The sequence below is a fragment of the Triturus cristatus genome, chromosome 1_1 (assembly GCF_964204655.1).
Source record: "Triturus cristatus chromosome 1_1, aTriCri1.1, whole genome shotgun sequence".
NCBI classification, from domain to species: domain Eukaryota; kingdom Metazoa; phylum Chordata; class Amphibia; order Caudata; family Salamandridae; genus Triturus; species Triturus cristatus.
The window spans coordinates 1,073,544,301-1,073,559,144 of record NC_140579.1 but is presented as its reverse complement, the minus strand read 5'-3'; positions in this window follow the sequence as shown (position 1 = coordinate 1,073,559,144).

Genomic DNA, 14,844 nt, shown 5'->3' with positions numbered 1-14,844 from the left:
CTGGTGACACACAACAAACACACATGTACCTACCCCCTTCCTGCTGCTGCTTCTCCCGTAAGCGCCTGTCCATGTCAGGAAAGACCACCGCCAGCACACGGCTGTGGTTGTGGATGTGGGTCAGACGGCGACGCCTATGGTTCTTAGGGCCCACAGGTGAGTCCCCCAGCAGGACCAGTGCGATCCTCCGCGTCCAGCACCGGATATCCTGCCAGCGTTTTCTCACCTGGGCCGGGCGCCACTTGCGACCATCCGTCCTCCTCACGGCACTGACGGCGTCCCTCCAGATCTGCTCCTTGGCAGAGGCGCCTACCTGTGGGGTTGAAAAAGTGAGACTACATCAATACACCTGCCACATGTCACAGAGACACACATTAGAACAATTTTGCTGGTTTCAACAAGGCATAGTATGCAGCCAAAGAATTGCACCTTTGTCATAGGGACATTTTTCTCTGTGTAAGGGCAAATGCACCATGTGCCATTGAAAGTACACAGGTGGCATGAGGGGTACGACACAATAAATGATCCAGACTCACACTGTGCATCAGAAGGTACACCAGGATTATGTGCAGCACCTCAAAGCAGTCACATGCCACAGGCCACTGACGCTACCTCAGCAGAGTACACAGACACACACAGGCACAGGACATTCACCTGCCATTGCCAAATGCAGCTACAAACCTCACTCTGCACATGTGCCACTAGACTGGGGGGGCTCACAGGTGTGGAGCTGGCTCTGCACGTCAGACACACAGCACTGCTCCCTGCTCACATCAGATGGGCAGGGTATATCCATCCCTCATGCAGCTGGGGTGCTACACTCCACATATGCACCCACCCACATGACAGGGGACTTACACACACACCGATGTCCAGGGTACGAACACATCATGTGGACACTCTCAGCACAGGTACACTGAACAAACACACATCTGTGGGTACAGTCACCTGTCACACTGGGGTGACCACAGAATCACATGAGGACTGTAGAAGCAACATTCCCAGGAGGATTAGACAGGCAGAATGTGGCATGCACCATGCAGTGATTGTCACAGTAAACACAATGCAAGTGAGGACGGCAGACATGCACCACAGCATGCTCTGGCTGGGAGACATTAGGCATTCCCCCCCTGGGACCCACCCTACAGTACAATGCATGTGTGTCACACCTGGACACAATGCCAGAAGTCACAGTCACAAAAAAGGGCCACAGTCTGTGCTAGTGGACTCAGCACTCACCTGAAACCCTGGTCGGCCATACAGCATGGGGTACTGTGGGAGGATGACATCCAGCAATGCCACATTCTCCTCCAGGGTGAAAGGCTGGGCCCTCTCCACAGACCTTGACATGGTGCCAGGAAATCACGAGCAGCAGCAGTGTTGTGGAATCAAAAGATGTGCAGGCAAGTGCTCTCTCATGGGACCTGGCTGCCTTATATCTGCCTTGCTGGCCTGTTTCATGCACAGGAGTACAGAGTGATTGGTCACTCACATTTGCATCCTATGTTTCCTCCAATCCATTTAAACCTACCCCTGTGAGGGGGTTAGATTTTTTTAGAATTCAGCATGATGTCATTTCAACAACAACTTTGCAACACAGTAGATTATTTCAAACCGACTTTTGCAGGCCACCTCATTCAACAAATTCAAAGTTTAAACTCGGTCTCCATGGCAACCAGCATGCATCTCTGGCTTCATACTTGTCCCTCATGTGTCCCCTATGTAATTTGGAGATTCACACACAGGTACGGTGCGTTCCGGGGCCCTAGGGCACCCCAAATGCATAGCAACGGGCCGTACAGGCGTGTGTACGGTCCGTATCACTATGGGTACGCATACGCGAGCAAACCCATAGTGATACGGACCGCACACACGCGTGTACGCTCACTATCACATTACTCCTGAGTTGTGAAGGCAATAGATGTATGATGAGATGTGTACAGATGTTATGTGTGATGGTGCACTATGTGCCAGACATGCCCTTCACTCCTTTGACATGTGTGCATGTCGTACAGAAAACTTGAGATAAGCGTCACTGGCATGGCACAGTCAACAACACACGCAAGTGTCCCCTGATGCCCGCTACAGGGGTTACCAACCTGACATGTGACTACCCACGTTGCACGATGTGACTATGTCATGTATGTGTGGTGTGTTCCCATTAGCTTGATGTTGGTGTTCCCTCAAATGCATCTGCAGTTGCTGCAACCAACATGTGTCTGTGTGTAGACGGCCATGGCACACTGTTACGCACACCAGGCCACATGTGGTATCGGATGTAAGGTGTGTATGTATGCATGGGACACGGAGTAGCGTAACAAGGACCTGTCTGCATACTCTCAATGTATGTGTGATCAGTCATGACATGTACACCTTTATGGCAAGGTGTGTGGGCTGTCCTAGTGTTATGTCATGTGACCTGTGGCTCTAGTGTTCCGCTACCTGTCTCTGCAATCAACATCCTACATCTGCTGATATGTTGATGTATGTCACTCCTGTATTGCGTCTGGCTGTTCACTTACACTGGGACACAGCTAGTCCCATGCCATGGGATGTGGAGGTTCACAATCCCCGTGTGTAGCTGGGTCTTGGTAGGAGTGTCACCTGGCAGCCATACGTGTCCAGGGCATGTAGCACATACCTGACTCCATATGTAGCATATGTGTATTGACAGATTAACATGTGCTCAGTACATATAAATTGTTGTTGTGGTGCACTCACTCTTCCTTGTCACTTCCAAATTACTGCAGAGCGCTGCCTCTTCCCCGACCAATTCCGGACTTGGCTGACATGCGGGAGAATGACTGTATACGCTGCTACCGCTTCCCCCAACCGTTGATTGAGGAGTTGATGGCAAGGCTGGCACCACACCTGCAACCGCTGCACAGGTATCCTACGGCGCTAACACCCAAGCTGAAGGTAATGACAGCCCTACATTTTTTTGCCACGGGTACCTTTCAAAATACCATAGCTCATGTTGGTGGCATGTCCCAGACCATGTTCAGCCGTGTGCTACATGATTTTTTAGAGGCCATGTTGCTTCACCTGGATGAGTTTATCCATTTCCCAACTCCTGAACAGTTGACAGGTGTCAAGCGTGGATTCTATGCCCTGGGAGGGATGCCCCATGTCATTGGGTCCATAGATGGGACACATGTGGCTATGGTACCACCACAGGCACAGGAAGTAGCGTACAGGAATCGCAAGCACTACCACTCCATCAATGCCCTTGTGGTGTGTCTGTCCAACATGGTGATTTCACATGTCTGTGCTCGTTTTCCAGGATCAGCACACGATGCCTACATCATGAGGCGTAGCAGGGTGCCTGAAATGATGACGCAGCTGCGCAACGAACGAGCATGTGTTGTTGGTGGGTACACTCTGTCTGTCCTGTATTTTGCGTAGACTTCCTGCCCGACTGCTTCTCCTGTCCTACTTTTTTCCATGTGGTTTCCATGTAGGGGACGCTGGCTATCCCAACATGCCATGGCTGATCACACCTCTCCGCAACCCCAGCACGCCGGCCCAGCTCCGCTACAACACCGCCCATGGCCGGACAAGGCGAGTGATAGAGAGGACATTTGGCTTCCTGAAGAGCCGATTCAGGTGCCTACACAAGACCGGCGGCGCCCTCCCATATGCCCCGGTGAAGGTCTGCAAAATCTTCATGGTCTGCTGCATGCTGCACAACATGGCATTTGAGAAAGCTGTGCCACTCATCCTGGATCAAGATGATCAGGACCATCCACCCGTGGAGGACGAAGGGCTTGGCAATGGGGCTAGTGATGTGGAGGATGTGGAGCCGCAAGAGGACATCCGGAGTCGGCTCATACACGACTTCTTTGCTTAGTGGTGAGTACCAGTGTCTGAGTGTGCACGCATTGGTCCTTGTGTGGCATGTGTTGCAATGTGTGTGTCCATCTGCATGTATGCCACGTGAGTCAGAGGTGTGTGTGGATGTGTCACTCGAGTGATGGTGCCAGTGATGAGTGTATTTCCGCAGTCATAATTGTGACCTAGCATGTTGTCATCCTTATATGTGTCGAGTACATGCACATGCAAGTGGATGAGCTTTTTGTGGCTGACTTCTTGTGTGTCTCTCATCCCCAGGTACTTGCGCATGCCGTCTGCTGGTTGCATTGTTGTGGCACTGCTATTCCTCATGGACACGTCATCGTGTGCTGATTTAGCGTTACACGCACGGACAAGTTTGGAAGTCTCCTTAGGGTAAGGGATGCATCAGGGGTGTATTGGGTGTGGCAGTTGTTTACGATGTGTGCACACTGCCCCTGTCGATGTTTGGTTCCTCTGCAGACATGTCGCATCACCATGGGACACATGACATGTAGCTGGATTCACCTGAATAGATGGTCAGACTTGTTGACAGTCATCTGTAATGGGATAGTGGATTGTGATGAAGGCATCAATGTGTGTAACACTGCCCTCGGACACATACAGTTTGCATTGGCTTGACATGGTGTGGGACTTCCACATCAGAGGATCAATGGTGTATGACAGCCTCTCCGTGAGCAGCAGGGGGTGTTTAGCTGTTAGCCGACACTTGTGTGCCAGTTCCATGGATATCAAGCATTTGTGGTGCAGAAGGGGGGTGCCAGTGTTGGACCCACATGTTACTCCACATGACCTGTGTATGTGTACTCCGAGTTGCCTCTGCATTCCGGAATACATGACTAATAAAGGTGTCCCTATGCCTCCAAGGTGCCTCTTCTCAGTCAATGCTGGTGTGTTGCCACGGTGCATACGGCATGTCTGGCATGGTTCTCAGTGATAGTAGCTATGTGTCTATGTGTAGAGTAGCAAGATGCAAGCTGTTTGTCTGGGATTAGACTCTGTATTGTGCATGATGTCCATGACTGTGTGGGTATTGTGACATGTGCCATCCCCATGCATCCAACGTTGGCCAGGCCACCATTCTCTGCATCCACCTGACTCAAGCTTGCAGGACATGGTTCTGCCACCTGTCTACACATACCTGGGTGCCCCCCAGGACACTCCACTTGATCCCTGACCTCTGCGCATGACTGTTGCTGTACTCAATATGTACTCAATATGTCTGTCGGCACGGTTGTGCGGCCACCCCCTCAGCTGGTTGGGCCCATCACGGGTGTGTATGGTGCTCCATGTCTGTCTTGCCTAATACATTGTGACCCATGTGTGTCCTGTGCCAGACTCAGGCCCCAGGGTATGGATGGTTGAAGTCATATGAGAACTCAGGCATGGTTAGACTTTACAAGACACATGTAATGTAATAATGCAAAATGTAGGCATCATCTCTTGATCGTGTAAGTTTTTATTTGTGTTGGGGTACGTGTTGGGGGGGGGGGGTATGACAAGAGGGGCTTTCCGGGTGTGTGGAATCCAAAGTTCACTGGGGGAGTTGGTATCCTTGCCATTGGAAATCATCAGAGTCCATGCCACAGTGTTCGTCAACATTGGTCAGACAGTGACCAGCAAGTCCATGTGGCAGAGAATGTCATTTGCTGATGTGCTGCTGTTGGGCCAGTGGGCCAGGTGCCAGGCCAGGTGTCCTGGGAGATGATGCTGTTGCGCCGACCCTCACGGTCTTTTCCGTGGACGACCCGCCCTCCTGCGGGAACCCTCAGAAGCAGGCCGTGACGATGCTTGGGATGCTCCGTCGGATGTATCCTCCACCTCCTGATCCCTCCCTGTGGGTGGTGATGTTCTTCGCCTTATGGCACAGGGAGGGTTGCCCATGTTGTCGGCTATCCGACGGAGTGAACGGTTAATTCCCGTGAGCACCGTCACGAGCTCAGCCTGTCTGTCCCGCATCCGTCCTTGGTGTCACTGTTGACAGGCATGTTGCTCCGCATGTTGCTGGGCCTGCTGGGTCTTGATCTCCTCGAGGGTCCGCTTCATCTCGTTGAGGGTGGACACAACCTGGCTCATGCCCGTGGTGTCCTGCCGGTATGTGTCCAGGATGTTTCTTACATGGGAATATACCGGTTCCGCAGCCAACTGGTCAGGCTCGCGCCTCCGCCGTCCTCCACTCCCACCACCCCTGCCCACTTGCGCCTGGCCTGCCCATGTGGGCACATCGGGTCTCCGGGACCCCTGAGGGGTGGCATTTGCGTTGTCGCCTGCCTCCTCCTGGGTGCCCGGTACACCGTGTCCCTCCTGGTCAGCCTGGCTGCGTTGTGGTGGTGGGTCAGGGATCCTGGGTTTCTCCTGGGATGTGGCAGGAGTGGGGGTGGTGGTTGGCCCAGTTGTACCTGACGCAGGTGCTGCAGGTGGTTGGACACCAGAGGGGCCAGGTTGGTCGGGGTCGTCCACAGAGTGGTGAGAGTCGTCGCTGCCGGTGGGATCGTCATCCCGCAGAGACAGGTCCTGTGAGTCTTCCCCCCCAGTGTTGGGGGGTGATCCACGACGTTGACCTGTGTGTGAGAGAGACAATGTTATTTTTGTTCCATGCAACATCCATGTTTCATTCGTTTCAAAGTTGGCACATTTCCTCTGGGTATTTGGATATGTCTTGCATTCCACTCACAGTGCACTTGTGCATGGGTATGTCCCTTGGCCACAGCTTTTGAGACTTTACCTATGTGTGACACAGTCTTACTTGCTGCGTCAATTGTGACTGCAGTCAGCAGTGGAGTGAGCAGGTGTGGCGAGCCATGCATTGGTGCCTTCTGTGTTGCACTGTACGTGGGCAAATGGAGTTGTTCCACACACTTATATAATGCAGGTAGCTGGCGTTGTGCTTGTGCACAGGTTGACACATGGCCCAGTGTTTTGCCATGGAGAAGAGAGGGGGATTCAGGCACTGGCCACCCTTGTCTACATGCACGCAGTCCACCTGCTGACGAGCAGACATTCCCACACCACCCAAGGCTGAATTGGTCTCCCTGTGTCTCCCTTTCTCACTCCCTCTCTGTCCCCCTCTCCCTCCCTCCCTGTGTCAGCCTCCTCCCTCTGTCCGTCTCCCTGTGTCTCCCTCCCTCTTTCTCCCCCTCTCCCTCCCTCTGTGTGTCACCCTCTGTCACCTCAGCCCAGCTTCCTAGGCACACACTGTTTGCAGATCTTTGAATGGCCCTTGGCTTGTTCATGTGAGTTTGTTTCTGATCTCCAGGCACCCATTGGGTGTAGTGTCTGTGTCTGCGCTGCTGCTGTGGTGGTGTGTGCTGCCACTCTTTCACAGTATTGGCTGTTCATTAGCTGCTGTCATGTGCAAAAAGTGCCTTCACCCCCATGTCTTCATGCAAGGCGTCCGCCATTTGCAGGCAAGTCTTTCCTGTGTGGGGACACACTGTTTGCCTGGCTGTGACCTAGGCCATATGGGCTGAGGGCATTGTTGTCTGCTTCTGAGTTGCACTATGTGATTTTTGAGGCCCACACTCCCGCCATCCGGGTTACCGTGTCTTGTGTTGGTGTTTTCTGTGGCCTGTGACTTGGCATTGTCTAGCTGGGTGCATGGGACATGGTGGCGCTAGTGGCATGTGCGTGTTTATGGAGTGTGGTTGAGTCATGAGATAGCTTTGGGGTGGTTGCGTGCATGATTGTGAGTTTGGTTGTGGATGACGTTCCCCCCATGTGAGGTGAGTTGTTTGTGTACTCACCAGGCTCTCGGAGTCCTTCTACTCCCTCCACTCCCACCACCGGCAGCATGGCCATCACCTTCTCCTCCCAGGGATGGTATTGTACGCGTCTGCGGGGCGGCCCTCCTCCAGTGGTGTTGGCCTGGTTGTGGTCGACGGTCATTTTGCGGCGGACCGTCCTCCGCAGATCGTACCACCTGGCTTGGCATTCATGCCTGGTCCTTCTGGTGGACCCAACAGCATTCACAGCATCGACAATCGTCTGCCACATGGCTGATTTTTCAGAAATGCTGGTCTGTCTGACCAATGTTCCAAAGAGGTGTGGCTCGACTCTGATGATTTCGTCGACAAGGACCTCCAACTCTCGGCTAGTGAACTTTGGATTCTTGTTAGTGGGCATGGTGAGGGGTGTGGGTGTGGATGGTTGTGGGGGGTGTGGGTGTGGATGGTTGTGGGTGTGTGGGTGTGGTTGTGCAGGTGTGTGTGTGAATGTGATGAGGGGGTGTTTGTGAAGGTGGTTGTGTGAAGGTGTGCAGGTGTAAGGTGTAGTGGAGGTTGTAGTATGGTGCAGTTGTTTCTCTGTGTGGTCTGGCAGCAGTGGGTCTGTTGCAAAGGATCATGGTTTGTGTGTGTTGGGCCTTTTTATTGGTCCATTGGTGGATGTGGCTGTGTTTGAACTTTGGGTGGGTGTGTTATAAGGAGTGGTTGTGTTTTGGGCCTCTGTTTGGGAGTTTGGCAGTTGCAGGTCAGTGAATAGGTTGTATTTGTGCTTGTTGGACATGTTTTGTGGCTTTGTGCGATTCGAATGGAGTCTTCTTGTGTTGTTTTGCTTTGTCCTGGTTGTGTATGTGTGTTTTTAGCGTCTGTACGGTGCGTACATCGGCCATTTTGTTGTACAGTGCTGTCCTTGTCTCTGGCTTGGTACGACTCGTACATGCGCGATGTTGGGTGAGGGTGCTGGTGTTGGGGCCTGGGGTGCGCTCCGTACTTAGACTGGTGGGGTGTGTGTTCGCTCCGTACATACACTGTTGGGGTGGGGGTACGCTCCATACATATGCGGGTGGGGGTACGGTTCGTACATACACTGGTGTACATACACGGGTGGGGGTACGGTCCGTACATACACTGTTGGGGTGGGGGTACGCTCCATAAATACGCGGGTGGGGGTACGGTCCGTACATCCACTGTTGGGGTGGGGGTATGCTCCATACATATGTGGCTGGGGGTACGGTCCGTACATCCACTGTTGGGGTGGGGGTACGCTCCATACATACACGGGTGGGGGTACGGGCCGTACGTACACGGGTGTATATACACGGGTGGGTGTACGGTCCGTACGTACGGGGGTGTACATGCACGGGTGGGGGTTCGGCGCGTACATATGAGGGCTGGGGGGGTGGTTCGGCACGTACATACGGGGGCTGGGGGGGATGTTCGGCGCGTATGTGGGCACATGTCTCCATGGTTGCTATGGGAGTTCGGTGCGGACGGTGTTTTTTCCATACGGTTGTAACATCGGACGCACGGGATGGATCGTGATTCCGCAGTCGGACTTCACATTTCACATTTGTACGGTAAATCGTCCGTGGATGTGTCGGACACTTTTTCCGACCCGAGGACGTGTGGGGAATACTTCCCAATGCGATTCGTATGGACTTTTTGCCATGCGAATCGTAATTGGCAGTTTGTACGGCACAGGTGGCACGTACACCCAGACTAAGAGGTGTACGTGCCACCTGTGTCTCAACAGATTGTCTCATGTAGGGGGTGGTTGGTGCGGGGCAAGCCTACATGTCAAAACCTGAAATCTCCTTGCTAGTTCTGGCCAGTGTGTGATGTTTGTCTGGACATACACTCAAGGTGCAGTGAGCCAGTCATGTTGGGCATGTTTTCAGTATTACCTATGCAGCATGTGCCTCAAGCTCATGGATTTGGTCCCTCCTCATCCCTATTGTCGGCAACGCTGTGTGGTGCAGATGCAGTGCTGGATTGTCCCCAGGGCCTGGCTCCTCTGTCAAACTCCATTTCATGTAATTTGCTATTGTGTCATGCTCTCCATGGATTTTCATTGGCATGGTGGGTCAACCAACTGTGTGTTGCATGCCCTACATCTGTACCTTGTTTTGTAGATGTTACTGATCTTACTTTTCAGGCTTTGCACTGTAACCTACGTAGATTGGACTCATGTAACATATGTATACAGGTGTGTGATTAATTGCTGTCTCTTCACCTTGCCCACAGCATCGTCGGGGAACACGGAGGGAGACATGAGCACAGACGGAGACGAGGGACCGAGCACCAGTGCCAGCGTTGACATCGTGGCTGGCACATTGAGTGGTACAGAGGCGGAGGAGAGTGAGGCCGAGGACCTGTCCACTGGCACCACCGAATATGAAGCCGACGGGTCCGAGGATGATCTCTCTGAGTGGGCGGAGGCTGCACCACCAGCTGACAGCGGCACAACATCGCACCCCGCCCCCTCCATTGCCATCAGCCGCCTCCCACTTGCTCGTGTCCCTTCCCAACGTCCACGGTCACCACATGTCTCCTTCCTGCCAGGCACCGCACCCCCTGCCCCTGTCTCCACTGCTGCCGCCAATGCCGAGTCTGTGGACATCCAGCGGCAGTTGCAGGTTGGTCATGCTGCGATCCTTAATGTCCTCCATGGCCACAGCCAAGTGCTGCACAACATGGAGGCATACTTGGAGGGCATTTTTTCATCGCAGGCTGACCAACGGCAGTTGCTGAGGTCCATAGACTCGACACTGACTGCAGCAGTGGGTCTCCTGCAGCGCTACGTCCCACCCCCTACCCCTGCCCCATCCACACTTCCCACTCCCATGCCTGTCCCACGTACACCCAGACGTACGCATGCACACACCACAACAGACACAGGCACCACACCAGCAGGGAAGGTCATACGCACACCTCCTGGCACGCACACACAGGGTGAAGTAGGCACACCCACTGGGTCGGGGGGCAAACGTAAGACACGCAGCCAGAGTGGAAGTCCGAATTCCACCCAATCCACTCCCTCCAAATCCCCTCCCCTCAGCTCTCCTGGCCACATATCACACAAAGACTCCTTCATGGCCGCTCTGTCCCTGAGCCCCACAGTGACACCACCCCGCAAGCGGTCAAGGGAGTCCCCGGTCAGGGTAGTTGATTCCCCCCCCTGTCTACACCCTCCCCCAGTGGCGCTGCGACCCATCCCTCTGACCCCCCCCCTCCTTGGGGCCTGTGGTTCCTTCGGGTGCAGGGGATTCCCTGGAGGACCTTGCTAAGGTGTGCAGCGAGATCCTGGCCTCTGCCTTTGGCCCTGCCCCACCCCCTGTGGTGGAGTCCTCCATCCCTGCACCCACGACGCCTACCCTTCGCCCTCCTGTCCCTGCGGTGCCTGGTTCTCCCCCCCCCATGATGCCCTCACCCCTGTGGAATACGACGGAATCTAACTGTGCAGGCAAGCTAGGGGACACGCATCCCACTGTGTCCCCCATCCAGCTGTGACTTCTGGACTGCCCTATGGGCTTTGTAAATATTGAACTTCCTACAAACAAGACTTTTTTGGTTCATGCCGAATAAAGCAATTTATTTTTTTCCTCTTGGAACACTACTGCTTTGCTGGTATTGCTGTTGGTGGGGCTGCTACATGGTTTTGGGTGGTGTTCATGTGTTGGGTGTGTGGGAAAGTTTGTAGTGTGCTGGTCATAGGGGGGACCCTGGGATCTGTGTGCCATCACACGGTGTTAGCTAGGTTTCTCTGTTCATGTAAGCAGTTGCTGCATGGTGAAATTGTCCAAAGGTGTATTCCTTGCTCTGTGTACCCTGACATCTTCCCTGCAGGGTGTTCCCAATATTTAGCGCTGAGCTGTGTGTACATTAGCTGGGTGTGTGACGGACTCCTTCAACTTTGCACATGCATGCTGAGCAATGTCTCCACCTGCATCATTCGTGGCATCCTTGGTAGTCATTGTACTTGTGTATGTGGACTATTGACATGACTTCATGTGGACATGTTTTCTTTTCTGCGCTAAGCATGCGTATACTCCCAGCCTCGCACACATGTGGTACATGTACTGCAGGGTCTTTGTGCACCTGACTGAAATTTGTGGGCATGGTATCTGTGGCTACTCCACCCTTTGCGTTACATGGGCACTGCTGTGAGTGTTAGGCACACACCCCTCCTGCGTCTGGGCACTGCTGGGAGTGATAGGCACACACCCCTCCTGTGTCTGGGCACTGCTGGGAGGACTCTGCACCCACCCCTCCTGTGTCTGGGCACTGCTGGGAGGACTCTGCACCCACCCCTCCTGTGTCTGGGCACTGCTGGGAGGACTCTGCACCCACCCCTCCTCTGTCTGGGCACTGCTGGGAGTGATAGGCACACACCCCTCCTATTTAACAATATGTACGCTTAGAACATACACGTGTGTGGGTTCGCTCCATGGGGGTACGGTTCGTACTTACACTGTTGGGGTGGGAGTACGCTCCATACGTACGCGGGTGGGGTACGGGTCGTACTTACACTGTTGGGGTGGGAGTACGCTCCATACGTACGCGGGTGGGGTACGGGTCGTACTTACACTGTTGGGGTGGTGGTACGGTACGTACATACACTGTTGGGGTTGGGGTACGCTCCATGCATACGAGGTGGGGGTACGGGTCGTACTTACACTGTTGGGGTACGCTCCATGCATACGAGGTGGGGGTACGGGTCGTACTTACACTGTTGGGGTTGGGGTACGCTCCATGCATACGAGGTGGGGGTACGGGTCGTACTTACACTGTTGGGGTTGGGGTACGCTCCATGCATACGCGGGTGGGGGTACGGGTCGTACTTACACTGTTGGGGTGGGGGGTATGCTCCATACGTCCGCGGGTGAGGGTACGGGTCGTACTTACACTGTTGGGGTTGGAGTACGCTCCATACGTATGCGGGTGGGGTACGGGTCGTACTTACACTGTTGGGGTGGTGGTACGGTACGTACATACACTGTTGGGGTTGGGGTACGCTCCATGCATACGAGGTGGGGGTACGGGTTGTACTTACACTGTTGGGGTTGGGGTACGCTCCATGCATACGAGGTGGGGGTACGGGTCGTACTTACACTGTTGGGGTTGGGGTACGCTCCATGCATACGCGGGTGGGGGTACGGGTCGTACTTACACTGTTGGGGTGGGGGGTACGCTCCATACGTCCGCGGGTGAGGGTACGGGTCGTACTTACACTGTTGGGGTTGGGGTACGCTCCATGCATACGAGGTGGGGGTACGGGTTGTACTTACACTGTTGGGGTTGGGGTACGCTCCATGCATACGAGGTGGGGGTACGGGTCGTACTTACACTGTTGGGGTTGGGGTACGCTCCATGCATACGCGGGTGGGGGTACGGGTCGTACTTACACTGTTGCGGTGGGGGTACGCTCCATACGTCCGCAGGTGAGGGTACGGGTCGTACATACATGGTTGGGGTGGGGGGTATGCTCCATGCATACGCGGGTGAGGGTACGGGTCGTACATACACGGTTGGGGTGGGGGGTATGCTCCATGCATACGCGGGTGGGGGTACGGTCCGTACGTACCCGTGCCCACGCTGTGGAATGCTTGTGCGGGCCGTACCCAGGCCTTTGCCACGTGGGTACAGCCGTCCCGCCATTGTTGGGGTGACGTAGGTGTGGGCGTGGTACGACTCGTACCCACGCTCTTAAGGCGTGGGTACGGGACGTACCTGTATAGTTGTGTTGCCGGTTCGCGTCGTCAGGCACTTCCGTTGTGGCGGACGCTGGCTTTGCTGGACACGCCCCCACCCCCTCGTAGTGACCAGGGCCTGGGGGTCAGGTATGTCCAGGGCATGTGTGCTGTGTGACTTTGGTGGTGGTTTTGTGGCCTGCCCCTGGTCCTGCCCCCCCCCTTCCCCCCTCCCTTAGTTGTTCTGACCTTCTGCGGCGTCTGCGTCGGAACCTGTAGAGGAGGTCGACTGCTATGAGGGCCGGGATGACACGTAGGTCCGGGTCCATGTCTGTCCGCCGTGTACAGGTCCTCCTTGTTCGCGTCGTCCTGATTTCCCGGCAGTTTTTGGCAGCCGGAAAATATTGTCCGTGCGGGATGACGTCGGTGCGAATCGTAATTCCTGGTTTGTGAATGGCAGGCTGCGTGCGTCCCGACGTCACGTCGGCGCTTTCCCGGATCGCATTTGTATGTTTATTTTGGTCGGTCGGGGTTTTGTACGATTCGTACGGAAATGGTGTTTCCGTGCGAATCGTAATTCCATGTTTGTATATTGTTACGACCGGGTACGCGTCGGACGGAGAATATGCTCCGTCCGACGGTTCGTACCCGGTTTTTACAGGATCGTGATCGGCGCCTAAGTCTATATTGGAGAAGTGATACTCAAGTTTCCCCGTTACATAGAACAGGCTGGTAAGTATACTACAAGACACACCATAGGTTAATGGTAGGTGGTAATAGGTCACCTCTTCAGAAACAAACAAAGGTAATTGCATGCACACATAACAATCACTCACATTCATAGTTTCAATGTACTCATAGAGTAATTTGTAAAGACATGTAACGAGAAATCACTAATTGATTTATCATGATGGAGAATGCTTCCATCAAGGGGTACTATATTAGTATTTGGGGTTTCGTTAGTGACATCATTTATTCTTTCACTTGTTACATCATTAGTATTGTTTCTTTTGTCAGCTATTATTAGAATAGGTATAAGGACAGTTAATAATAACCACATAAATGTTAATAACAAGACACTACAAAAGCAAGCTTTAATACAGCTACGTTTTAGACTAGGTTTTGGAAGTTCAGTCACTTCTGCTTCAGCCATTTTCTTTCTATAAAAATAAAAATTTAGCTATACCTCTAAATTTCTAAAAAAAAATAATTAAAATATAAAATAGTAGTGTAGTACTACACTTCAAGGTTTTCTTCTTTACCCCCTTCTCTTATTTTTTTCCTTCAGTCTGCAATGAATCTTTATTTCATTTTCTTTCAATCAACAAGGTTGCACCTTAATTTATCATAGTTCTTTAAAGAGGCCTTAGTTTGCTTTCATTAACTTGCTCAGTGTCAGAATTGTCTTTTTCTTCACTTGGATCTGAGCTTTCAATTTCTTCCAAGATTACGCAAGTCCATTCAGGTGCTCTGTATTTTCTACTTGCAATTCTTACTCTTCGGGGTCGATTCGGATCCGGGTCGGACAGCTCTCCGAGAGCTGTTCGTAGTCTTACCGTGCGACCGACACGTACCCGTAGCCG